This window comes from Lonchura striata, chromosome 4, assembly GCF_050655825.1.
Source record: "Lonchura striata isolate lonStrDom1 chromosome 4, ASM5065582v1, whole genome shotgun sequence".
Classification (NCBI taxonomy): Eukaryota; Metazoa; Chordata; class Aves; order Passeriformes; family Estrildidae; genus Lonchura; species Lonchura striata.
Genome location: NC_140706.1, coordinates 698,841 through 724,347, shown reverse-complemented (window position 1 = coordinate 724,347; position 25,507 = coordinate 698,841). Strand labels below are relative to the sequence as shown.

Below are 25,507 nucleotides of genomic sequence, written 5' to 3'. Positions count from 1 at the left end.
CCGGGCTGTGCCCCGTGCCCAGGGCCGTGCCAGGCTGAGCCCAGGTGGCAGCAGCAGGTGAAGGGCTCTGCTCCCGAGCTATTCCTGGCTCCGGGATGAGTCACGGCCTCACCTTGGGCAGATCCCGGGATTTGTGTCTCGCAGCACCTCCCCTCCCTGGGGGAGCTGCTGCCTCTGCAACCGCACCCAGAGCCCCGGCACAGGGGCAAGGAGGCAGCAAACCCCCCTGGGCATCGGGGGAATGAGCCCTGAGGGTCGGGCTGGAAATGCAAGAGGGGCTGGAGAGGTGCAGGCAGTGACCAGAGGGTGAAGTGTCCCGTGGCATCCCATTATTCCCCGTTTGTCCCTCACGGGAGGTGAGGGGAGCCCAGGGCAATGGCCAGACCATGGGTTTCAGTAAATCAAAGTCAAAATTTCGCCCTGCAGTGCTCAGTGACCCTGGAATTTGGAGCTTCAGGAGATCATGGGGACCAGAATGGTGACCAGGTTGGGAATATTCCCCTGTGCCCCTGAGGACAAGCCCAGCCTGCTGGGAGGGATGTGCTGGATCCAACCAGGGCTGGACCCGCGGGTCCTGGATCTCTTCCCCTCCTCTCCTTGGCTGCAGCGTGGGGCCCCCGGGGCTCAGCCCCTCTGGCTGCTTTGGCTGTGCCCATCTGGCCCCTCAGGATGCCAGGGGATGTGCAGGCTCTGCAGTCTGGGTCTCTGCCACGCACACCCGGGGACAGCTCTGCTGCCTTCCCCCGCAGGCATGGAGAACACTGTCCTTGCTCTGAGACAGCAGCACGGGAGCCTCCTGCCACGGCTCCCAAAAACCTCCCCTCACCCTCAGAGCTGGTCCTGAAACAGGCTCAGCTCCCGGGGAGGAAAATCAGCCTTCACCGTGTGGTTTATGAACCTGTGCGGGAGTGGCTGCAAGGTCCTGCCCTGGATGAACACTTCCACCCTTTAGCCCGACACAAACCGAGATTTCTGCTGAAAAGCTTTTGCTGTTTTGTTTTTTACGACAAAACCCGAACAGTTTGGCGCGACCCTCAGGGAGGGAGGGGGTGGCTGTGGAGGTGACACCACGCATGAGGTAATGGGCAAACGTGACCGCGGCCGAGCCAAGGCTGGCCAAGGCTGGCACCGCATCCCGGTGCCAGAAGTGCCAGAAGGGGCTCCGGGCTGCCGGGAGGCGGGATTGCCCTCCCGGGGGGAGCTGCTCCGTCACACGGATCAGGAGAAAATCCTCCAGGCCAGCTGCCCCCGCCGCTCGCAGCCCGGCCCAGTCGGGCACAGGGATCTGGGCTCCCGCCGTGAGCTGGGAGCGTCCGTGGGGCAGCAGAACGCCCCCAGAGCAGGGCTGGCTGTGCCCCAGGTGGAGTTGGGGGTCTCTGGGCTTTCCGGGGGGCTCGGCTGGCTCCAGCACCCCAAAGGCTCCGTGGGCTCCCCCGGTGCTGCCGCTGCCCCCGCTGGCACCGCCCTGGGCTCCTGTCCTGCCCGGCCGGCTCCTCGCTGCTCCTGCTGGCCCGGAGCGGCGCCAGCCCGGCCCGGGCTCACCTCGGTGCTGCCAGCAGCCCCCTGCGGTGGCAGGGCAGCCTCCCTCCCTCCGGTCCCCTCCTTCCCTCACGTCCCCTCCTTCCCTCTCCGGTCCCCTCCTTCCCTCCCGTCCCCTCCTTCCCTCTCCGTTCCCTCCATCCCTCTCTGTTCCCTCCATCCCTCCCGGTCCCCTCCATCCCTCCCGGTCCCTTCCCTCTCCGTTCCCTCCGTCCCTCCCGGTCCCGTCCCTACGGAAACCCAGCCCCGGCTCTCGGCTCTGGTTTCTGCCCCGGTTTTCACCTTTGGAGGCCTGGCTCGGTTTTAGCCCGGCGGGTTTTGGCAGGGGTTGGATGCTCCCGGGTCTCCCAGCCTGTTTAAGGGAGAATCTACCATGGAAAGGAGGAGGATCATCCTCTTCCTCCCGCCTTGCCTTGCCAGAGTCGGAGAGGAGCTGGGGGATACCCGGAGTAGCTTTTCCCTCTGGAAGCGAGCCCCAGGCAGGGGCAGAGGTGGGCAGTGGCGATGTGAGGCTGGCATTCGTTTGTGCCGCGGGACGGGCTGAGGCTCGGCTGGCGGCCGGGCTGCTTGGCAGCCAGGCTGGGGCTGCGTGCCCGGAGCCCGCAGGCAGCTGGGGAGCGGTGAGACCCCGGTGCCCCCCAGGCCGGAATGCCCACGGCTCGGGCACCTCTGCAGCTCACCGTGCCCCACGCCCGGTGCTCCTCAGGGATTTTCCCAGCGGCTCCTCTCGGAGCCCTCTCCATTCCTGTGCTGGGGATGATGCAGGTTTTAGGTGTGAAGAAATCCCTGTTTCTGGCCTTTGGAGCATCCCGGCGTTCCCAGCCCTGCGGGCTCAGAAGAGCCTCCAGGCCACGGGTGAGTGCAGGATCCAGGCTCGGTGACCCCTCCTGGGCAGCAGAGCCCCTCTGCGCCGGGCAGAGCTGGGAAATTCCCTGCTGGGACACCGAGCCCTTCCAGGGCTCCTCCCACGGACAGCACAAAGCTCGGCCGGCTCTGAGCCGCTGCTCCTCAATGTTCCAGACGATGCTTCTGGAATTCCAAAGGGGTTTTTGGCCCTGGAAGCTGAGGGAAAGCCAGCAACCCCCGGCACTTCCCACCTCCCCAGCACTTCCATCCCTGATGGAACAGCGTCCCGTGAATCTCTGCCCCTGCCCAGGTTTGCTCTGCAGAGGGGGCTGAGCAGCCGAAGGGATTTTAAAGGAATTTTATTTTATTTTAAAGGTGTTTTAAAGGAATCCTCCGTGGAAGTGCAGCTGAATCCCCCCGTGGCACGAGGGGCAGGGGAGAGCACCCAAAGGAGCCCTGCAGCATTCCAGGCCCTGGGAGCTGGCCATGGATGTCCCAGGCTGGTGGCACCCGGTGACAACAGTGATTCCTGCTGGGGACACGGAGAGCTCAGGGCTGGGACACTGGGTCAGAGAATCCCGGAATGGTTGGGGTGGGAAGGGACATTAAAGCCCGTCCATGGCAGGGACAGCTCCCACTGCCCCAGGTGCTCCAGCCCCAGTGTCCAGCCTGGCCCTGGGCACTGCCAGGGATCCAGGGCAGCCCCAGCTGCTCTGGGAATCCCAGCCCAGGAATCCCTTATTGCCAAGATCCCAGCCATCCCTCTGGAGCGTGGAGCTCATCTCCTCCTGTCCCTGCCCTCCCTCCCCTGCTCCATCCATCTCCCCTTCCCGGAGAACTCCAGAAGAAGGCAGAGCTCGGCATTGCCATGGAAACGGGCCGGGCCCAGCGGCTCCGGTGCCGCTCCTGGCGCTGTGGAGGATGGGCCCGGGAGGATGCCCAGGGGCACGGGAGGATGGGCCAGGGGCACGGGAGGATGGGCCAGGGGCACGGGAGGATGCTCAGGGGCACGGGAGGATGCCCCAGCAGCATGGGAGGATGCCCAGGGGCACGGGAGGATGCCCAGGGACACGGGAGGATGCCCAGGGGCATGGGAGGATGGGCCAGGGGCACGGGAGGATGGGCCAGGGGCACGGGAGGGTGTCCAGGGGCACGGGAGGATGCCCAGGGGCACGGGAGGATGGGCCAGGGGCACGGGAGGGTGCTCCAGCAGCATGGGAGGATGCCCAGGGGCACGGGAGGATGGGCCAGGGGCACGGGACGATGGACCAGGGGCATGGGAGGATGCCCCAGGGGCACGGGAGGATGGGCACAGGAGGATGCCCAGGGGCACGGGAGGATGGGCCAGGGGCACGGGAGGATGGACCAGGGGCATGGAAGGATGCCCCAGGGGCACGGGAGGATGGGCCAGGGGCACGGGAGGATGGACCAGGGGCATGGAAGGATGCCCCAGGGGCACGGGAGACACCCTGCAGAGCTGGGCCGGGTGTCACAGCCCCCTCCCACTGTCCCCAGCCCTGGGCAGGGCAAGAGACGCTCCAAGGGACTTGTCCAGGACAGCCTCAGCAGATTCAGCACGTGAGGCTCTGCAGAACGCCTGCCCAAAGGGGCTCTTTATTTTTAATTACTGGCCAGAGGCTGGAATTTCAGAGCCCGGGCCAGGTGCAGGCCAGGCTGGATGGTTATCTCCCTCCTGGTTTTAGGTTGCTGCACCTCTGCACATCCTCCGGGTGCTCTGCTGGCCACCACAGATCTCCCTGCCCCTCCAATTCACGGATTCCTTCTCCCACATCCCTGCTTTTTTACCCCAAGCTGCTGATTTTGGGGTTAAAGCCCTGAAACGTGGCTGCTGCCTGCAGTTCTGGAGCGCCACTGACCCCAGGAGTGGCAGAGCAGCCTGGCAGAGCAGCGCTCCTAAAAACTGGCAGCAGGCAGCAGTAATCCCTGCTGCCCCCAGAGCAGCAAACCCAGGCCGGAGCGACGGCACGGCGCTGGTTCTGGAGCTCAGCAGCAGCAGCAGAGGGAGCAGGAGCGGGGATCCCGTTCCCTCCTTCCCCACACCCCAATCCCATGTTTTAGTGAGGTTTTGGACACAGGGGGATCCCGTTCCCTCCTTCCCCACACCCCAATCCCATGTTTTAGTGAGGTTTTGCACACAGGGGGATCCCGTTCCCTCCTTCCCCACACCCCAATCCCGTGTTTTAGTGAGGTTTTGCACACAGGGGGATCCCGTTCCCTCCTTCCCCACACCCCAATCCCGTGGATTTAGTGAGGTTTTGGACACAGGGGGATCCCGTTCCCTCCTTCCCCACACCCCAATCCCATGTTTTAGTGAGGTTTTGCACACAGGGGGATCCCGTTCCCTCCTTCCCCACACCCCAATCCCATGTTTTAGTGAGGTTTTGGACACAGGGGGATCCCGTTCCCTCCTTCCCCACACCCCAATCCCGTGGATTTAGTGAGGTTTTGGACACTGGGGGATCCCATTCCCTCCTTCCCCACACCCCAATCCCGTGTTTTAGTGAGGTTTTGGACACAGGGGGATCCCGTTCCCTCCTTCCCCACACCCCAATCTCGTGTTTTAGCGTGGTTTTAGCGTGGTTTTAGCGTGGCTTTAGCGTGGCTTTAGCGTGGTTTTAGTGTGGCTTTAGCGTGGTTTCAGTGAGGTTTTAGCGAGGTTTTAGCGTGGTTTCAGCGAGGTTTTAGCGTGGTTTCAGCGTGGTTTCAGCGTGGTTTCAGCGTGGTTTTAGCGAGGTTTCAGCGAGGTTTTAGCGAGGTTTTAGCGAGGTTTCAGCGAGGTTTTAGCGAGGTTTCAGCGTGGTTTCAGTGAGGTTTTAGCGAGGTTTCAGCGTGGTTTCAGTGAGGTTTTAGCATGGTTTCAGCGTGGTTTCAGCGTGGTTTCAGCGAGGTTTCAGCCTGGTTTCAGCGAGGTTTTAGCGAGGTTTTAGCGTGGTTTCAGCGTGGTTTTAGCATGGTTTTAGCAAGGTTTTAGCGAGGTTTTAGCGTGGTTTCAGCGAGGTTTCAGTGAGGTTTTAGCGAGGTTTTAGCGAGGTTTTGCACACACGGCCAGGGCAGGAGGGATAACCAGACCCAGGGCCGAGGCCAGGGCTCTCAGCCACACCAGGGTTTGGCTCCAGCAGAGTCAGAAATTCGAGGGGACTATTTCCTCCCCTTCTTCCTAAACCCGCCTTCTATCCTAAGAGTCTGTGTGCCTTGACAGGATGACTGGGAAGCTGCAGACATTTCCATGTCTTTCAGATTGAATGAAATGATTCATTGAGCCCCAAGAAGGTCTTTCTTCATTTATCTCATGCTGATTTTAATCACCTCTAAACAAATGGTGCATATTTTTAAATAAACCCTGTTTTAAACCAAACCACTGGACCGCTTTATTTAGAAAAAGCCCGGGGCAAAACACTGAACTTTAATATTTTAGGTTTCAGCTGAAGCTCCCCAACGAGCCCTGGGCCTCGTTAGGCTCCTAATTAGCTGCAGGCACTCAGTGCCCCCCGTGGATGCAAACTGGGCAGGGCCCATCTGGGCAGGGCTTTTAGGGCAGGGCCCAGCTGGGCTTTTGGGGCAGGCTGAGTCTTGGGGGTTCTTGGGGCTGCCAGGAGAGAAGGTGAGAAGTGCTGGGCTGGCACCGGTGTGTGGGGACAATGAGGTGTGCTGGGGTGGCACAGGTCTGTGGGGACACTGAGGTATGTGGGGACACTGAAGTGAGCAGGGATGGCACAGGTGTGTGGGACACTGAGGTGCTTTAGGGACACTGGGGTGCTTTAGGAACCATAAGGTGTTTTGGGGACACTGAGGTGTTTTAGGAACCATAAGGTGTTTTGGGGACACTGAGGTGTGTTGGGATGGTACAGGCATTTTGGGGACAATGAGGTGTGCTGGGATGGGCCAGGTGTGCTGGGATGGCACAGGTCTGTAGGGACACTGAGGTATGTGGGGACACTGAAGTGAGCAGGGATGGCACAGGTGCTTTAGGGACACTGGGGTGTTTTAGGAACCATGAGGTGTTTTGGGGACACTGAGGTGTTTTAGGAACCATGAGGTGTTTTGGGGACACTGAGGTGTTTTAGGAACCATAAGGTGTTTTGGGGACAATGAGGTGTTTTAGGAACCATGAGGTGTTTTGGGGACACTGAGGTGTTTTAGGATCAACAAGGCGTGCGGGGGCACTGCCCGGGTGAGATGCCAGTGCCAGCCCCAGATCCGATCAGGGCGCTGCCTAAGGAGCCGTGGGGATCGGCCCCTGGCGAGGGCCAGGGCACAAAGCCGAGCTGGGCACACAGGGAGGAGCCTGTCCTCGCCCTGGGACAGGAAAAACCTCCAGGTGCCTCTGCCCCACCCTGCCCGGGCAGCCAGCCAGCTCCCACACCCGATCCCAGTGCCCACGGGCATTACTGGGAACTGGGAACGATCCCAGTGCCCACGGGCATTACTGGGAACTGGGAACGATCCCAGTGCCCACGGGCATTACTGGGAACTGGGAACGATCCCAGTGCCCACGGGCATTACTGGGAATACTGGGAACGATCCCAGTGCCCACGGGCATTACTGGGAATACTGGGAATGATCCCAGCGCCCACGGGCATTACTGGGAATACTGGGAACAATCCCAGTGCCCACGGGCATTACTGGGAATACTGGGAACGATCCCAGTGCCCACGGGCATTACTGGGAACTGGGAACGATCCCAGTGCCCACGGGCATTACTGGGAACTGGGAACGATCCCAATGCCCACGGGCATTACTGGGAATACTGGGAACGATCCCAGTGCCCACGGGCATTACTGGGAATACTGGGAACGATCCCAGTGCCCACAGGCATTACTGGGAATACTGGGAACGATCCCAGTGCCCACGGGCATTACTGGAAATACTGGGAACGATCCCAGTGCCCACGGGCATTACTGGGAATACTGGGAATGCGCCGGGAGCTCCTGCAGGGGCTCGGGGGGCTGCTCGGGTCCTGCAGGTCGCTCAGAGCACCCTGAGTGTGCCAAGCACCCTTTCCCGTGGTGCCCACGGACCCCCAGCACCAGGGAGGGAACGCAGACTGGCCCAGCCCTGCTCGGAAATGGATTTATCCAGCAGCTTTTCATTTGGGAGAGTTATTTGCTTCTCTGGCCAGCTCATTGCTCCTTTTCAGGAAAGCTTCCAAGGATGTGGAGAGACCTCTCCAGAATCGTTAATCAGAGCAGCAGGGAGATTTATTAACTCTGCTCTCCGTGCAATAAACCCATCAGGCTCCGAGGGCAGCTCTGTGCCATCAATCCCTCCTCCAAGGAGGCTGCTAACCGAGGCAGGTCCCTCCAGCCAGCCCTAATGATTGCTTGTGGCTGCAGTGTTGTGATCCTGACTCAGCTCCAGAATCCAGGAGTGAAATGAGAGCAGTCCTTCTTTTTAAGCATTAATTACATTAACAGAACTCAGTGATTTTCATGCCAAAGGTTGGGAGTGCAGGGACATCCATGGAACTCCTCAAATGAGCAGCTTTGCTGTGTAATTAGGAAAACGCTGAGCTCTAGTGTGGGATGTAAATTAAATCTGTTCTTAGTTCAGCCACGAGAGGAGCAGAATTTCCCCTCTCGCTCCTCTGGGCTGCCCAAGCCTGGGAGAGAGGGGAAAAGCTTCAGCTGGAAGTGGAAATGCCAGAGGGCATTTCTCACCCCCCAGTCCCGTGGGGTGAGGGGGGTGGTGGGTCTGTCCTCAGCTGGACTCGGGGTGATGGCCCTGGACCAGGAGCTGGGACAAGGAGCTGGCCCAGCTGCTCCTGCTGTGGCCACACACTGAGCAGCCTCCGGGCTCCGGGGCTGGAACTCTGGGAATGTTTCTGCTGGAAAAGCTCCTCTAGACTGTGGAGACCCCCAGCCCTGCCACCACTGCCCCACATCCCCGAGGGCCACATCCACAGGTGTGACATCCCTGCGGGGTGGGCACTCCACCCCTGCCCTGGGTGATCCCAAGTTTTCCCCTTTCCATGAGGAAATTCCTGCTGGTGTCCACCCTGAGGCTCCCCTGAGGCCATTCCTCTCCTCCTGTCCCTGTTCCTGGGAACAGATCCCAAATCCCCCCGGCTGTCCCCTCCTGGCAGGAGCTGTGCAGAGCCACAAGGTCCCCCTGAGCCTCCTTTGCTCCAGGCTGAGCCCCCTCAGCTCCCTCAGGAACTCTCCAGCCCCTTCCCAGCTCCTCAGGAACTCTCCAGCCCCTTCCCAGCTCCTCAGGAACTCTCCAGCCCCTTCCCAGCTCCTCAGGAACTCTCCAGCCCCTTCTCCATGCCCAGAGCTCTGCTGGGTGGCCCCAGGGGCTCTCCTGGGTACCAGGATTCCCGGGGCACTGCTGGGTACCAGGATTCCCGGGGCACTCCTGGGTACCAGGATTCCCGGGGCTCTCCTGGGTACCAGGATTCCCAGGGCACTGCTGGTACCAGGATTCCCGGGGCACTGCTGGGTACCAGGATTCCCCGGGCACTGCTGGTACCAGGATTCCCGGGGCACTCCTGGGTACCAGGATTCCCAGGGCACTCCTGGGTACCAGGATTCCCCGGGCACTGCTGGTACCAGGATTCCAGGGGCTCTCCTGGGTACCAGGATTCCCGGGGCTCTCCTGGGTACCAGGATTCCCCGGGCACTGCTGGTACCAGGATTCCCGGGGCACTGCTGGTACCAGGATTCCCCGGGCACTGCTGGTACCAGGATTCCCCGGGCACTGCTGGTACCAGGATTCCCAGGGCTCTCCTGGGTACCAGGATTCCCGGGGCTCTCCTGGTACCAGGATTCCCCGGGCACTGCTGGTACCAGGATTCCCGGGGCACTGCTGGTACCAGGATTCCCAGGGCTCTCCTGGGTACCAGGATTCCCGGGGCTCTCCTGGGTACCAGGATTCCCGGGGCTCTCCTGGGTACCAGGATTCCCGGGGCTCTCCTGGTACCAGGATTCCCCGGGCACTGCTGGTACCAGGATTCCCAGGGCACTGCTGGGTACCAGGATTCCAGGGGCTCTCCTGGGTACCAGGATTCCCGGGGCTCTCCTGGGTACCAGGATTCCCCGGGCACTGCTGGTACCAGGATTCCCGGGGCACTGCTGGTACCAGGATTCCCCGGGCACTGCTGGTACCAGGATTCCCCGGGCACTGCTGGTACCAGGATTCCCAGGGCTCTCCTGGGTACCAGGATTCCCGGGGCTCTCCTGGTACCAGGATTCCCCGGGCACTGCTGGTACCAGGATTCCCGGGGCACTGCTGGTACCAGGATTCCCAGGGCTCTCCTGGGTACCAGGATTCCCGGGGCTCTCCTGGGTACCAGGATTCCCGGGGCTCTCCTGGGTACCAGGATTCCCGGGGCTCTCCTGGTACCAGGATTCCCGGGGCACTGCTGGGTACCAGGATTCCCGGGGCTCTCCTGGGTACCAGGATTCCCAGGGCACTGCTGGGTACCAGGATTCCCGGGGCACTGCTGGTACCAGGATTCCCGGGGCACTGCTGGGTACCAGGATTCCCCGGGCACTGCTGGTACCAGGATTCCCGGGGCTCTCCCGGTACCAGGATTCCCGGGGCTCTCCTGGGTCACCGCACAGGGACAGGGCAGGGCCTGGCCCTCCTGCCCTCTGCCAAACACCAACCAGCAGAGCTGGCCCGAGCTCAGCGCGTCTCTGCAGGAGCCCTGGCAGCAGAGCTGCTGCCGGGCTCGGCCCTGCTGGAGCCTGCTGCTGCCCCGGGGTCCCTCTCGGAGCTGCCGTGCCGCTGCTGCCCCGGGCACGGCGGGATGCGGCCGCTGCGGAGCCGCTGGTGCGGGCAGGGGCAGCCGTGGCTCTGGGCTGATGGGACAGCCAGGGGTGACAGAGGCAGGCTCAGCTCACGCTGATTCCTCCTTCCCTGCTCCAGTTCACAACTAAAAATAAACAGGAGCAGGAGCTGAGTCTGCTTCAAGGAATTCTGGGACAATAGAGAAATAAAAGTAAAAAGTGATGTTCCTGAGGAGAGACACTTCTAAAGCTTGATCACCTTTTTTAATGCTGGGCCTTTGCACCTCTGCCCAGGGAAAAATCACCAAATCAATGATTCTCTGTGAAAAACAAACATTTTCCTCCCTAACAGCCAGGGAAAATACCCAGAAATGACGATTCAGTCAGAGCTGTGAACCCAAGGTGATCAGGTAACACAAAGGTGACTCCCCAGATTGCTGGGTCTGCTTAGAAAGAAAATAATTTTATTTCCCATTTTTTCAATGCTTTTTTCTTTCAGATCCGGGAGTGGCGCTCACCCTCAGCCCTGGCTGTTGTGATTCCCAGAATCTGGGTTAGGCAGTCCCTCTGTGCCCAACAGAGGCTTTATTTGAACTGGGAAATCCTCTGGAAGTCCTGGCTGTGTCTCTCCGTGCTCTGGCTCCATCCCAGCTCCTGATGCAGGGAATCCTGGAATCCTGGCCAGGCCCTGCCCATCCCTCTGCTCTGCATCCCTGAGCACCAGGGTGGCTGGCAGCTGCGGGTCCAGGGAGCTGGGACACGGCCAGCCAGCCCAGGGGCACATTGGCGTGTCCCACTGTGCTGGGAATCCCCTTTCCTGCAGGATTTCAGCCCCAGGGGGATTCCTGACTGCCCAGGGCCGCTGGGACCACCCTCCCCAGCAGGGCAGGACCCACCCCGAGGGCTCTGCTGATGAAATCAGGATTGTCTCACATCTGGATGTGCCATGGTTCTTGAGGGGAAAGGACCTGGCTGAGCATCCTCACTCCTGAAGGGAAAAGGACCTGGCTGAGATCCTCACTCCTGAAGGGAAAAGGACCTGGCTGAGATCCTCACTCCTGAGGGAAAAGGACCTGGCTGAGCATCCTCACTCCTGAAGGGAAAAGGACCTGGCTGAGCATCCTCCATGAAAGGAAAGGACCTGGCTGAGCAGCCTCACTCCCAAGGGGAAAGAACCTGGCTGAACAGCCTCACTCCAGGCCCTGGCCACCTCTGGAGAAGGAACCAGGTGAGTCCTCCAGAGCCCTGGGTTATCCAGCCCTGCTGGCTGAGGCTCCAGACACCTCCCTGAGCCAGCTTTGGGAGGGAATCCTGGAGTGGTTCGGGTTGGAGGGACCTTGAATCCCATCCCAGCCCTGCCACGGTGCCACAGCAGGGACACCTCCACTGTCCCAGGTGCTCCCAGCCCTGTCCAGCCTGGCCTGGGCATGCCAGGCATCCAGGGCAGCCCAAGTGCTCTGGCCAAACCCAGGAAGGTTTTCTGATGCCCTGGTGCAGAGGAACAATGAGATTTAACTCGGTAATGTGGAGAAGAGTTTTAGAGGGGAGTGTGGGGTGAAAATGCCCCACCCAGCAGGGCTGGGGACTTGGTTGGAACTGGGCTGGCCGATGTCCAGCATCCATTCCAGCCCTGACCACCTGGGCTGATCCTGCCCTGCCTCTGGCTCCACACACACAGACATTTGATGCTGTGCACAGTTGTGTTTCCTCGGTGACTGGTGGAAATTCTCCTTTCCTCTTTTCCCAGTGGAAGAAATAAAGATGATTTCTCAGGAAATACCCATTTTCTGAATTTCCTGCTTTGTCCAAGGCATAATCCCTGTGTCCTCAGGGTCTGAATATGCTCATGACTATTTACTCTTAGCTCTGAAACAACCGTTCCTGGTACAGTACATTTAAATATTTTCTATTTTAACCTCCACATGGCATTTTCTTCTTGTTTTCCCCCTATCTTTAGACTTCATCTTCAAACACTGATTGTAAATCTGTAATGCCCAGGGAGTACTGGAAGCTCGAGGATTTCCGAGGAAGACGCGTGCCTGATTTGCAGGAGATGAAGTGAGGTCACATTTGCTGGCACTGCTGTGACCTTCCCTGGCACAAGGTTTGAAGGGGTGACATCAGAGGTGGTGCGTGGGCATTTCCACTGGTGGCTGCAGCCCCTGCCTGCACTCGGGAGCGAGGGGATGGACAGGGTTTGCTGTTCCCGTGTGCTCCATAGAATGCTGGGCTGCTTTCCAAGCGCCTGAGCCCAGCCTGGAATGTTTCCTACCTGCCAGGTTTCGCTTCCCCTTTGTCACGGCGAGGTCATGGAAAGCAGGGAACACGTTCCCATTTCCACGGAACCCAGGGCCAAGGCGGGCCCTGGCAGCTGACTCAGGAGCTGCTGGGGCTGAGTTAGCCCTCCCTGGAAGAGCCAGGCTGGGGCTCCGGGGACTGCAGAGCCTCCTGTGCTCAGAGCAGCGGGTCTGCGCTGCTGGGCATTGCCACAGAGCCACCACGCTTCAGTGCTGGAGAGAAACAGGGGGGCTGGGCTTGGAAGGGCCCTTAAAGCCCATCTCACCTGGCCAGGGACACTGCCACTGGACTGGCTGAACAAGGAGAAAAGCCAGATTTTCCAAAGCTGTTCAGGTGGATTTTCCTGGGATAGGCGTCTCCACGTTTGAGAGCACTCCAAAACATTTTCCAATTTGGCAAAACGTTTATTTCCTCCTCCTTTCATTCCTGAAAAACCACTGAACTGTTTTATCAGAAACTTTACATAAAATCTCGTGTGGAGAGGAGCATTTGTCCCAGAAAATACTCGTCAAACAATTCTAGTGTGGCAAAAGTTCTGAGCAGCTGGAAGGAGGTGTTGGAAAAGAGAAAAGCCAGGATGCCCTAATGAGCAGCTGGAGCAGGAGGAGCCAGCAGCAGGCTGTCCATGCAGCCTCACATCCAAGGAACATCACTGGAAACGTTTCCCTTCGGCAGCAGCAGGACTGGGGCTTTGCAGGGCCTGGAGGGGCTCCAGGAGAGCTGGAGAGGGACTGGGGACAAGGGACAGAGGGACAAGAGCCAGGGAATGGCTCCCACTGGGAAAGGGGAGCTTGGGCTGGGATCTTGGCAAGGAATTCCTGGCTGGAACTGTGCCCAGTGCTGGCCCCTCAGCTTGGGGAGGACTTGGAGATGTTTGAGCTCATCCAGAGGGGCTGGAGAGGGGCTGGGAGCACAAACCCTGTGAGGAACCTCTGAGGGAGCTGGGGGTGCTCAGCCTGGAGAAAAGGAGGCTCAGGGTGACCTCAGCACTCCCCACAGCTCCTGGAAGGTGCCTGTGCCCAGCCGGGCTTGGGCTCTTCCTCCAGGCACTGACAGAGCCAGAGGTCACAGCCTCGAGCTGCACCAAGGGAAGTTCAGGCTGGAAATCAGGAAAAAGTTCTTTCCAGAAAGGTGATCGAGGTCTGGAGTGGCTGCCCGGGGAGGTGGGGGAGTGCCCATCCCTGGTGTGTTTGACAAAGCCTGGATGTGGCTCTGGGTGCCAGGGCTGAGCTGAGGTGCTGGGGCTGGGCTGGACTCGATGGTCCTGAAGGTCTCTTCCAGCCTGGTGGTTCTGAGGGAGGCTGGGGAGAGGTTGGGCTGGAATTCCCCGAGCATTCCCAGCTGGGGCTGCCCCTGGATCCCTGGCAGTGCCCAAGGCCAGGCTGGACACTGGGTTTAGAGCAGCCTGGGACAGTGGGAGGTGTCCCCATGGCAGGGGTGGCACTGGGTGGGATTTAAGGTCCCTTCCCACCCAGCCATGCTGGGACTCCCCGAAGGGCACATCCCCTGTGAGCTCCCTGCTCTGCCCCGCTCCATGCCCACCCCGCTCCCTGCTCCCTGCTCTGCCCTGCTCCATGCCCACCCTGCTCCATGCCCACCCTGCTCCATGCCCACCCTGCTCCCTGCTCTGCCCTGCTCCCTGCTCTGCCCCGCTCCATGCCCACCCTGCTCCCTGCTCTGCCCTGCTCCATGCCCACCCCGCTCCCTGCTCCCTGCTCTGCCCTGCTCCATGCCCACCCTGCTCCCTGCTCTTTCCTGCTCCGTGCCCACCCCGCTCCCTGCCCGCCCTGCTCTGTCCCTTGGACATTGTGACCCTCATGGCTCAGCTCCACTGCAGCAGGGAAAGGTCCCAAAAGGCAGGGACTTCTCCTTCCCAGGCCATTCCTGGGATCCCAGGCTTTTCCAGACCTGGGCTTTGTTCTGCTACAGAAAACCCCAGATTTGGGTCACAGGGATTTTCAAAGGAGCTTCTAAAATCCCAGTAGGGTGGATGGCAAGCAGCTCGGCCAAGGGCATCTTCCCTCACAGGTGGGAGGGCACAGAAACCCTGCTGCCAGGATTGCTGAAAGCCCCATACACCCACAGTGCCCAGGCTACCAGCGCTGATTTTCCACTGGCACATCCCCGGTGATCCCGTAGCCAAAACCAGCAGCTGGAAAAGCCACCGAGGGGAGCCAGCTCCTGGAATTCCTGCTGTAACTGAGGCCAGCAGTGACGTGCTGCTGGACGGGTGCCGAGCCAGGAGCAGTGACTCAGAGCTCGGCCCCTTTAGTCACTGCCAGAGAACTCAGGTTGGGGTTGGCACATTGTGGGCACGTCAGGGAACGGGAACCCTACAGGGAAAAGGGCAGCAGAGGGAAAGAGGGGCTGAGAAGGAGATGGGGGTGGAAATGGCAACTTCTCCCATAAAGAATTGTCTGGGAGATGAGAGAATGTCAGCCTGGACAGGGGGCAGTGCTAGGGAGACCAGGCAGGTCTGAGGTGCTGCAGAGCTGCAGGTCTGAGGTGCTGCAGAGCTGCAGCTCTGCATTGGGTCCCCTGATGCCTCCCAGGGCTCTCACTAAGAGGCTGTACAAAAATCTTCCCGTGCTCGGGACATGCACAACAGTTGGGTTATGAAATGATAGAAAATCCTCAGCTGGAAGAGTCCCACAGGGATCACCCAGTGTCACCCCTGTCCCTGCCCAGACCCCCAAAATCCCACCCTGGGCATCCCTGGAACGCTGTCCAAAGGCTCCTGGAGCTCTGGCAGCCTCGGGGCCGTGCCCATTCCCTGGGGAGCCTGGGCAGTGCCAGCACCTCTGGGGAAGAACCTTTCCCTAAAATCCAACCTAAACCTGCCCTGCTCCAGCATTCCCTGTCCCGGAGGTGGGAGCTGCCCCTGCTGAGCTCTGCCCTCGGTCCCCTCTGCCCCAGCTGAGCCTCCACATGCCCTCAGCCATCCCTCACCTGCGTTCCCTCTGGACTCTTCCTCATCCTCGTGGCCCCGTGACTGAAGCTGCCCAAGGCTCCCAGCTATTGCTTTATTCCTTTAAAGTGTGCAGCAGAGCAGCAGAGGGATGGAGGGAATGGAACAGGCCGGAGAGAAAAGAAATGCACTTTTTAAATCAGTCCCCTTTTTAGATTGGTTTCTGTATCAAAGGGAGCAGGGGGGAGCGCAGAAAGGTTGGGGCAGCACAGCCAAAGTGGTGGGGATGGACAAAGCTGGGTCTGAGCCTGGCTTTTTGGGGTGCAAATCTGAGCCTGGCTTTTGGGGTGCAAAACTGAGCCTGGCTTTTTGGGGTGCAAAACTGAGCCTGGCTTTTTGGGGTGCAAATCTGAGCCTGGCGTTTGGGGTGCAAATCTGAGCCTGGCGTTTGGGGTGCAAATCTGAGCCTGGCTTTTGGGGTGCAAATCTGAGCCTGGCGTTTGGGGTGCAAAACTGAGCCTGGCGTTCGGGGTGCAAGCCAGGAGGTGCTGCTGTGGATCAGTGTGTGACCCCTCCCAAAGCTGCAATTTTGTCTTTGCAGCTGAAGAGAACCTGGAAGGACTCACTGAGGGCATTTGGCTCAGCAGCAGTACCTGCATTGGGCAATGACAAATTCCATTTTAAAGCAGGAGATGAAGTTCTGTGCTGATGCACATGGGCACCGTGTCTGTGGCCCACATGTGCCTGATTTGCTCAGGTGAGGTGAAAGGAGCCCAGCAAAGAGAAGCACCCAGGTTGGCCAGTTTAGGGCCCAGGTTGGCCAGTTTAGGGCCCAGTTTAGCCAGTTATGGGGCTGTGGATACTCCTGAGGCTCCACTGGCCATGTGGGAGCTCAGAGCCCGCAGGAGGGACAGCCAGGTGCTGGCCAGCACAGCTGGTCACCCTGTGTGCCCCTTCTGCTCCAGCCGAGTGATGTGGAACTGTGGTTCTGCACCCTGAAACCCCAGGGGAAGCTTTTCTTTGTTAAACATGGCCCAACAACAACGTCAGAGATAACAGTAATGATGCCAGTGGTGGTGACAACGATGGGGCAGCAGGACGGGCACAGCTGTGCCCATCCAGCAGTGCCCACAGCTGTGCCCTGGCTCCACAGGCCGAGTCTCACCCCGGGGCTGCTGGTCTGATTGCTGCAGGGAGCAGGGCTGGCAGGGGGGTCCCAAACCCCCTCCTGCTGACGCCTCCTGCCCTGATTGCTGCAGGGAGCAGGGCTGGCAGGGGGGTCCCAAACCTCCTCCTGCTGACGGCTCCTGCCCTGATTCCTGCACGGCGGGCAGGAGCTGCTCTGCTCACAGCAATCTGCATTTCCCTGCAGCCAGCCCTGCTGACTTCCCTGCCCTGCTGACTTCCCTGCCCGTGGAATGCGGAGTGGCACAGGGAGAGGGGACGTGAATTCCCATCTACGGCTGCTTTGGGCTTTAATTAATGCCTACAAATGACTTTAAAAGCCACATATAGGAGCTGTTATGTAAGCAGGAGTTATTATTATTAAAAAAAACATTACCAGCGAGTTATTAGTCTGACAGATGGGATTATCAGCGGAATTATATTTTTATCAATCATCTCACATTTCCTTTCCTCTCATCTTTCTTTTATCACCCTTCAGCTCAAGGTTGGCAGCCAGCTCGGAGTGCTAGGAGCGTTCATCACCTCTCAGTGGCACGGGTGAGTAACCCAGCTCTTCCTGGGCAGCTCAGAGCCCGGGGTGGAAAACTCTGGGATCCATCCAGGGCGTGAGATGGGCAGGAATGGTTTTAGAACAAGGATCACTGGCAGAGCTCCAGGGGAGCTGGGGCTGTGTGGAGGAAACTGCCATGGGAACATTCCCCAGCAGGAATTCCTCCATCAGAGCTGGGAACTGCTGTGGTGGAGGAGGATGATTTCCTCTCTTCCCTTCGGGAGATGCTGGAGGGTCACTGGAACTGCCACAGAAATGCCAGCTGAGGGATACAGGAGCAGCACAGCTCAGGCTCCCTGCTCTGGGCTCTGAGCTGCGCAGGAGCCGATGGCTGCAGTGCCAGGGGACTCTGCAAGGAGAGCTGGGTGGGCTTGGGGAGGGTGAACGGCCAGAGGAAAGGGATGGATGGGATATTGGGCAGGAGTTGTTCCCCAGGAGGGGGGCAGCCACTGGCACAGGGTGCCCAGAGCAGCTGTCCCTTTAAGGGGATTTAAGGTCCCTTCCAACCCAAACCATTCCATGATTCCATAGTTATGGGTACATATGCCAGAAATGTTTTACATTTTGGATACAGGTTAACTCCAGAGAAATCCAATAATAAAAGCAATATTTATGTCTTGTGGCTGTAAACTCCCAGCCAGCAGCAGAGTGCTGAGCGCTGTCCAAGGGGAGGAGGAGGGTTTTGTTATTCCCTTATCCACCAAAGCCTGGGAGCAGGAGCAGCTCCAGTCTGGGAGGGGGACAGTCACCTCTCAGGGGCTTTGGCTGCTCAAAAGCCCTGGGAAGTTTTGCTTCACCACCAAACCAACCTTTAGGGAGCAGCTTCCTCTGCATTCCCACTGTGGGAGCCACTGGAATTCCTCCTAATTATTGCACTGGGGAATGGCCTGGCTTGGGAGGGACCTCGGAGCCACCCAGTGCCACCCCTGCCATGGGGACACCTCCACTGTCCCAGCTGCTCCAGCCCCAGTGTCCAGCCTGGCCTGGGCACTGCCAGGGATCCAGGGCAGCCCCAGCTGCTCTGGGCACCTGTGCCAGGGCCTCACACCCTTACAAGAGGAATTTCTTCCCCATATCCCCTCTAAACCTTCCCTCTTTCAGTTTAAAGCCATTACCCCTTCAGGAGAGAATAAACTAAGTAGTCCATGTAGAAAGCATCTCACAATTGTAAGTTCTGTGCAAGGAAATCCCGTTTCCTTTGTTCCTGCACTGGGAGTGACCAAATGGGACAAGTGGTTCCTCTGAAACCCCTTCCTGGGACTCTGCTGCCCCCACAGCAGAGCCCCCTGCCCAAGCAGCCCAGCTCTGAAACCCTTCACACCTTTGTTATTGGCTCCACGTTTGCTTTAATTGCTCTGCTAATTTGTGATGCAGTTACAGACTGAAATAGATAACCTGCTTGGCAGCCTGGGTTCCTAAAATAATCAAGTTCATTAATATGATTAAGAGCAAAATCTTTTACTGTTTCAGGTACTCAGTACTAAATTGAAGAATGAGCATTGAAATAGTTCCTCAGGTAGGTCTCATTTTTACAGAGTATAAAAACTCAGTTAATTTGAAGGGTTTCTGTCCCAAAATAGTCCTGTACTGTACTTTAATAGTAAAGCAATAAAAAACCTTTCCGTGAAGAACGAAAGAAACACAATGTAAAATATTACAAGTTCCCAGACACCCAGGGCATGACTAATACTGGGATGAGGATTTTCTGACTGGTCAGAAACGAAGAAATAATAAGAGGATGCTCATGCAATTAACATGGGGCGATGGTTTGTGATTTGTGGGATTTTAGTTGCCAGGCTAAATTTAAACCCTTAATTTACCTAAATTAAAATTACTCAGTCTGGTTTCAGCCTTTTCTCAGCCAAGTCTGAAAATGAGCTCCAGTTGCACGTTATTGCTCTTACTTTGGAGGTTTATAATTATAACTTCAGCAATTTCAGCATGATCAGATGGTTAAAACTGAAGTAGTCACTTGTTACCCTGGGGAGGATTTGGGGAGGTCAAGCCTTGGACAAATTGGAGCTTCTCTTCTTTCTCATGCCAGGCGAAGGCCAGGCCGTCGGTGCGGGGTCGATGAAAGGAGCTCTCGTGTCTGTACAAACGATCGAAAAGAATGTTTATTTACTGATTTCCTCGTGAAGGTGCCCGTTAGCTCCCGGGCAGGCAGGCTGCAGTCTGGCTCTCGGAGCAGAGACAGGAAGCACAGCCTGTGTCTCAGAGAGGAGCAGAACAGATGGGGCCGGACAGATGGAGCAGGGAGGGGACAGGCAGGGCGGGCAGCTCTGCTCCCCGGGACTCCTGCAGGAATGGCCGCACAGCGGGCTGGGGAAGGGCAGCAGGGGCTGGAGCAGCACGGGGGGAGCAGAGCAGAGCCTGGGGCTGCTGGGGAACCAGGGTAGGGCTGATGGAAGGGACCCCCAGGACCTGGAACTTCCAACCCTCTGCCAACCTGCCCCATGCCAGGCTGCTCCAGCCCCACTGTCCAGCCTGACCTGGGCACTGCCAGGGATCCAGGGGCAGCCCCAGCAAATCTGGGAATTCCAGCCCAGCCCCTCTCCACCCTCCCAGCCAGGAATTCCTGGCCAAGATCCCAGCCCAAGCTCCCCTTTCCCAGTGGGAGCCATTCCCTGGCTCCTGTCCCTCTGTCCCTTGTCCCCAGTCCCTCTCCAGCTCTCCTGGAGCCCCTGCAGGGACTCTGAGCATTCCCTGGAATTTTCCCTTCTCCAGGGGAACATTCCCAGCTCTCCCAGCCTGGCTCCAGAGCAGAGGGGCTCCAGCCCTGGAGCAGCTTCGGGGCCTCCTCTGGGCTCTCTCCAGCAGCTCCACGTCCTCCTGGATTTGGGATCCAGGAGCAGGAGCAGCTCTGCAGGTGGGCTCTCACCTGAGGGCACAGGGACACAATTCCCACCTTTCCTTTGGGATCAGCCCGGGCCTGGGGCTTCTGGGTGCCAGCACACACGGCTGGGGCAGGTCCAGTTCTCTTCCAGCTCCTAAAGGGGAGAGAAAATCCTCCAAAGCCCTCACTGAAGGCATCTGCCCTAAGGAGGCACTTGAGAAAAAGGAAGATTCCAGAGAAGGACAAGACTTCAAGCTCTGGAATTGACTCAGGGAAGGTGAGGATGAAGCACTGCTTTTGAGATTTAACTTTTTAACCTTTTATTCATTTAACTTTCATGAGGGACTCTGGAATGAGCATTCCTTAGCCCTTGGAAGGGACGGGCACTGGAAGAATCCTGGGCAGGCTTGGCTTGTCCATCCTTGGAGGTACTCAGAACGTCACTGGGCAAAGTCCTGAGCAGCTGATGCTGGTGGGTTCCAAGCCCTGGGCTCCTCAGTGTTCCGTGTGCTCAGGGAGCTTGGAGGGGAGACTGGAGGGTGGGGCAGGAGTGGAGGATCAGGTGGGGGTCACAGTGGAGGCCTTTGGCCATGAGAGAACCTCAGTGTGACTGTGAGGAGAAGTTCTCCATCATGGATGGGGTGTGGGGCAGGGCAGGGATGAAAGGGAGAGCTCAGGAGACACTGTGAGGTGCTTAAGGGAAGGGTGGGAGCATCAGGAAACTCTCACACCAGGAGGAGAAGAGTGGGGGCAGGGGAGAGTCACTACAGATGTTGTCCATCAATCCTTGGGAGTTGTGGTTGAGATCCTGTCCTTGACAAGAAGCAGAGCAAAGAAAGGGACCCTGAGGAGTGAGCAGTGCCTCAGGCAGGTAGCAGAGCTTGAAACGAAGAATGCACAGCTGATGGATGAAGTCACCCTTCCCCTTCAATGCGAGATCCATCTGCCCAAAGATAGACTTCCCTTGCACAGACACCTCCGTCCCAGCAAGTCACGTTGGGCTCCCTTTGAAGTCAACAGAGAAGAACAGCGAATTTGAGGACATGCTTCATCTCCTCCCAAAATAGAGACTAAAACAGATTAGCTGACTCATGCCCTAAAAGACTCCGATTTTCCCCCACAGATTACAAAGAGAGCTCACACGGCCACATTCGGATTAGTCTGTGCTGAGGCAATTGAACTTTCCATCGCTCCAACCCAGCCACGCTCTCTGCACAGGACATGGAGCAGAGCTTGAGGGGTGAGCTGGGGCTGGGACACTTGGGGCTGGGACACTTGGGCCTGAGACACTTGGGGAAGGACAGGGCAGTCAGAGGTAGAAGGGGCCCAAGAGAGGGCACGAGGCACAGGGGAGAGGCTGGGCACAGGACCACGCTGGCCATGTGGCCACTATGGACACACTGCCTGTGGCTGCTGGTCAGTGAGGACAGAGAGCAGCTGGCTCCAGAGCTCAGGGAACTCAGGCCAAGCTGTGGTCTGCAGCTCTGACCCCCCGAGTGCCAGCAGGGCACAGCTGTGAGGGCAGCCTGGTCAGGCTGCGAGGGAAGGACATGCTGGAAACTCAACGCTTGTCAGTGTTTCGGGCATTAAACAATTAAACAGATATAAAACAGGCATGAAACAGGTACAAAAGAGATAGAAAACAGATGCTGTGGCTTCCCCAGGCCCAGCCCAGAGCCCTGATGCTGTTGCAGGCTGGGTCAGGGAGGTCAGACTGAGGACATGGGCAGTCCTGGCACATCTGGGTCTGAAGTGCCTCAAATGCACCAGCAGAATTAAAGAATCATGGAATGGTTTGGGTTGGAAGAGACTTCAAGCACCATCCAGGGCCACCCCTGCCATGGCAGGGACACTTTCCACTGTGCCAGGGTGCTCCAAGCTCCATCCAGCCTGGCGTGGGCACTGCCAGGGATGCAGGGGCAGCCCCAGCTGCTCTGGGCACCCTGTGCCAGCCCCTGCCCACCCTCCCAGGGAATCAGGGCCCGTGGGTGTGTCTGTGGCAGCTGGGGCAGCACAGAGAGCAGGAGAACAGATGATTCCACTGCTGGAGCAGTGGCAGCAGCTGATGGGGTGGCACAGACAGAAAATGTTCTGCAGGAGCTACACAGCACCTGAGGGTGAGAGAACGTCTCCAGTTCCCAGCACTGCCATTCTTCATCTCCATGAAATTCAGTTATTTTCTTGTTTAAACTTAGCACAGAACTCAGGGAACGCAGCGTTTCAGCTTGACAAGTGGTTTATTCAGGAGCTGATTTACCAATTCAAAGGCTACTCCCTACAGACACCTACCAGGAATGTTCACTCGTAAACCTCTGATTTAATTAAAGACTTAGACCTCGGAACATTATCGCAGCTGGAAAATCCATAATTAGCTGTACATTTTTGAAGGAACTTTCCCCTGATTTGCCCGAAAACCTTGGGAAGGGCTTCGTATATCCATCATACTTCCCCACCACTTTCAGCTCAGGCATTAGAGACGCTGTGTGGGCAGATTTAATCGGTTCCTTCTCGCTTCCTGGGGAGGAGAGGGATTGCATAAGACATGAGTCAAGACACCCGTCCCGAGGCTGTGCCCGCGGCAGGGGCTGTGCTGGGTGTCAGCCCAGCTGGTTCACAGCAGCTCCCAGCCCACCCTGGGTCACTGGAGGAACTCCAGGGTTCCCTTTAGTCTGGAATCGGGGCTCAGCATTGCCCAGGAGAGCGCTGGAGCTCCTTCTCCATCCCAGCTGCCACTTTGGTTTGACAAGCCATGGCACACTTTCACACCCCAGAGCCTGCTGGCCCTCGGGGTACAGCTTCACTGGGATGTGTCCTCTTGCTCCCTCTCTTAGGTTCCCTGTTTATCCCAGGCCCCTCCTGGAGGGTTTTTTCCCCCAGGTCCAGGCCTTGCCAATGCAGGGCTTTCATCACTGCACATGGAATAAGATTTTAAACAACTCGCATACATTCACAGGAAGGAATCCCAAGCTTTCTCTAAATCCGGGTTGCCAAGAGCTGTGTCTATTTGCCCTAACTTTGGGCATCTTACCAGAGTACCTAAAGCAGGTGGGTGATTTTCCTGGGCACCTTGTGGGCTCACTGGAAGGAGCTGTATCCCCTCACAGACTGCACCTTCTGAGTCACTTTCCCCCTGGCACAGGGACACAGGCACAGGGTGCCCAGATCAGCTGTGGATGCCCTGGATCCCTGGCAGTGCCCAAGGCCAGGCTGGACAGGGCTCAGAGCAGCCTGGGACAGCGGGAGGTGTCCCTGCCATGGCAGGGGTGGCACTGGGTGGTTTTGAAGGTCTTTTCCACCCCAAGCCATTCTGTGATCCTATCCCCTGCTATGGACTGCGAGGCAGCTGCCATTGCCCCTTCAATATCCCAGTGTGAGCCAGGGATGCTGAGCCCAAGTTCCTCAGATCAGTCTATCCCATTAAACTGTTTTCCTGCTTTAATCCTGATTTGCTCTTTTCAGCTCAGAAGCCTCAGCTAAGCCCAGATTCCGTTTATCCTTCAATGTGATTGAGCTGAAATCAGCCAATAAACCCTGCAGCCTTCGGCTTGCAGCAAGCAGGGCACTCCGCTGGTGCTGCTGCAGGCAGCCAGGGAGGGATGTGCTCCCAGCTTGGGGCACCTCCTGCAGTGTGATTCCGGCCTGGAATCCCCCGTGCCGCTGTGTCCCAGCGTTCCCAGCACGGAGCTCAGCCTCCCCATTCATGCTTTCATTCCCTTTTGTCTCCTTTTTCCTGCCCGAGCCTGCGCTCTGCTCAGGAGCTCTGCCTGTCAGCGGCATCCTCTCCTAATTCCTGGTTTCATGTCCTGCAGCCCCAGAGTGAGCTCCTTCCCTGGCACTAATGATACACATCCAGCTCCTCCTGCAGCTGGGAACTCCCCCTGCCCCTGGCTCATTGAATCTCCTGCCTCCTCACGCTGCTGCTGTGCCAGCACTCGCTGGCTCCTCGCTGCCCACCCTTCTGACACACTTTCTCTTCCCTCACTTGCCTCTTCCTCTCCATTTTTTTAACGGGAGCTGGTGTAGAGGTTACCTGGATCTCTCACGTGGAAGCACATCCATTTTTTCAATCACAAACCAGAGGAAAAAGCTCAGTCAGGTGTAAGTGTTCCTAAGTTACCTGATTCTAAAATACACAGACACTAAACCAGCAGAGGTTTGTTTTCCAGAGCGGCTGAGGAATCCTGTTGATCAGATCCCAGTAACGATGAGTTTCCAACCACCTTGGAGCTTAGAAATCCTCACGTTGAAAACTTGGCAATTAACATGTCACTGGCACCAGCCACGGCCTGATGTTCAAACATTCCCCTTTTCCAAGGTATTTAAAGTCACGATTGTATTTTATATTCTCCCCTGCAATTAGCACATTAATCAGTCCCTGTATTTTAATATACTACATGTCACCTTTAAAAGCCCCTGAGGTTGACAGAGTTTTGGGGAAAGGCAGGTTCTTCTCTCTCCAAGAATCTCCCCCAGCGATGGCCTTTCTAAAAATTCCTCTGCCATTTTCATTTCAAGTGACATTTTACTGGAAAGGATTTGAGCATATTCCATCTCAGCCTGAGTAAGTCTCTGGATATTGTTAGTCAATTAATAAAAATGTGAACAGCTTCCTGTGTGATGTGCGAGCGATAAACATTCAGCCAACCCTTCCTCCTCCTCTCCCTGCCTGTGAATCGCTAAAAATAAAGGCAGTGACAGAATCTGTGTGACAGAGGAGCCCTTCAGTCCCCGGCAGCGCTTGGCAGGTTCCCCCAGGTGACACTGAGCTGTTCTCAGCAGCACCAGCCCTCCAGGGACTGCCCGGGGAGTGAGTGTGGAACTGCTGCCTCTCTCTTCCAGCAGGGTTTGCTTTGTGATCGCTGCCCCTCCTCTCCCCTCGCCAGTGACTCCCATGGGTGCTGCTCCCTCCAGCCTCTCCCATCGCCGCCGAGGGGATGGGTTTTAGGGGTGTGCATAAACAAGCACTGGGACGGGCTGAGCCGACACCTTTAATTGGATTTGGAACAGGAGATGGGGCTGAATATCAAGCTGCATTTTCTTGTCAGCATCTTAATTATTTTAAGGAATGTTTGCCTTGCTGTATTTGAGCATTCGCATTTATCTAGTGCTGAAAAATAACACCCAAATCTCTGCAGAGCCAGTGCAGACACTGCCTTCTGAGAAATGTTCTGCCAGGCCCAGGCTGTATCCGCAGAAGGGAGAGCTCCTCCTTCCCTCTGGGCACTGAAGGGAGGCTGTGGGGATGGCAGGGACTGGGAAGCCATGGGGAATGGCAGGGATCAGGGATTCTTGGGGATGGCAGGGATCAGGGATTCGTGGGGAATGGCAGGGATCAGGGATTCATGGGGATGGCAGGGATCAGGGATTCATGGGGATGGCAGGGATCAGGGAGCCGTGGGGATGGCAGGGATCAGGGATTCGTGGGGATGGCAGGGATCAGGGATTCGTGGGGAATGGCAGGGATCAGGGAGCCGTGGGGATGGCAGGGATCAGGGAGCAATGCAGGATAGCAGGGATCAGGAAGCCATGGAGGATTTAATGGATCAGGAAGTGATGAAGGATTGTAGGGACTGGGAAGCCATACAGCATTTCAT

The 25,507-nt window shown here is 57.8% G+C and overlaps 1 long non-coding RNA gene across 2 annotated transcripts; it reads left to right on the top strand.

Moving 5' to 3' along the window:
• Nucleotides 1-9,938: 9,938 nt before the first annotated feature.
• On the top strand, nucleotides 9,939-24,523 carry LOC110480053 (uncharacterized). 2 transcript variants are annotated; one of them, XR_014954569.1, is made up of 4 exons: nucleotides 9,939-11,364; nucleotides 12,094-12,240; nucleotides 17,006-21,153; nucleotides 24,080-24,523. It is a non-coding gene; the product is annotated as an uncharacterized LOC110480053 (long non-coding RNA). The 2 variants fall into 2 exon arrangements; XR_002467040.3 differs by lacking the exon at nucleotides 9,939-11,364 and having other exon boundaries at nucleotides 11,745-12,240.
• The last annotated feature ends 984 nt before the right edge of the window (nucleotides 24,524-25,507 follow it).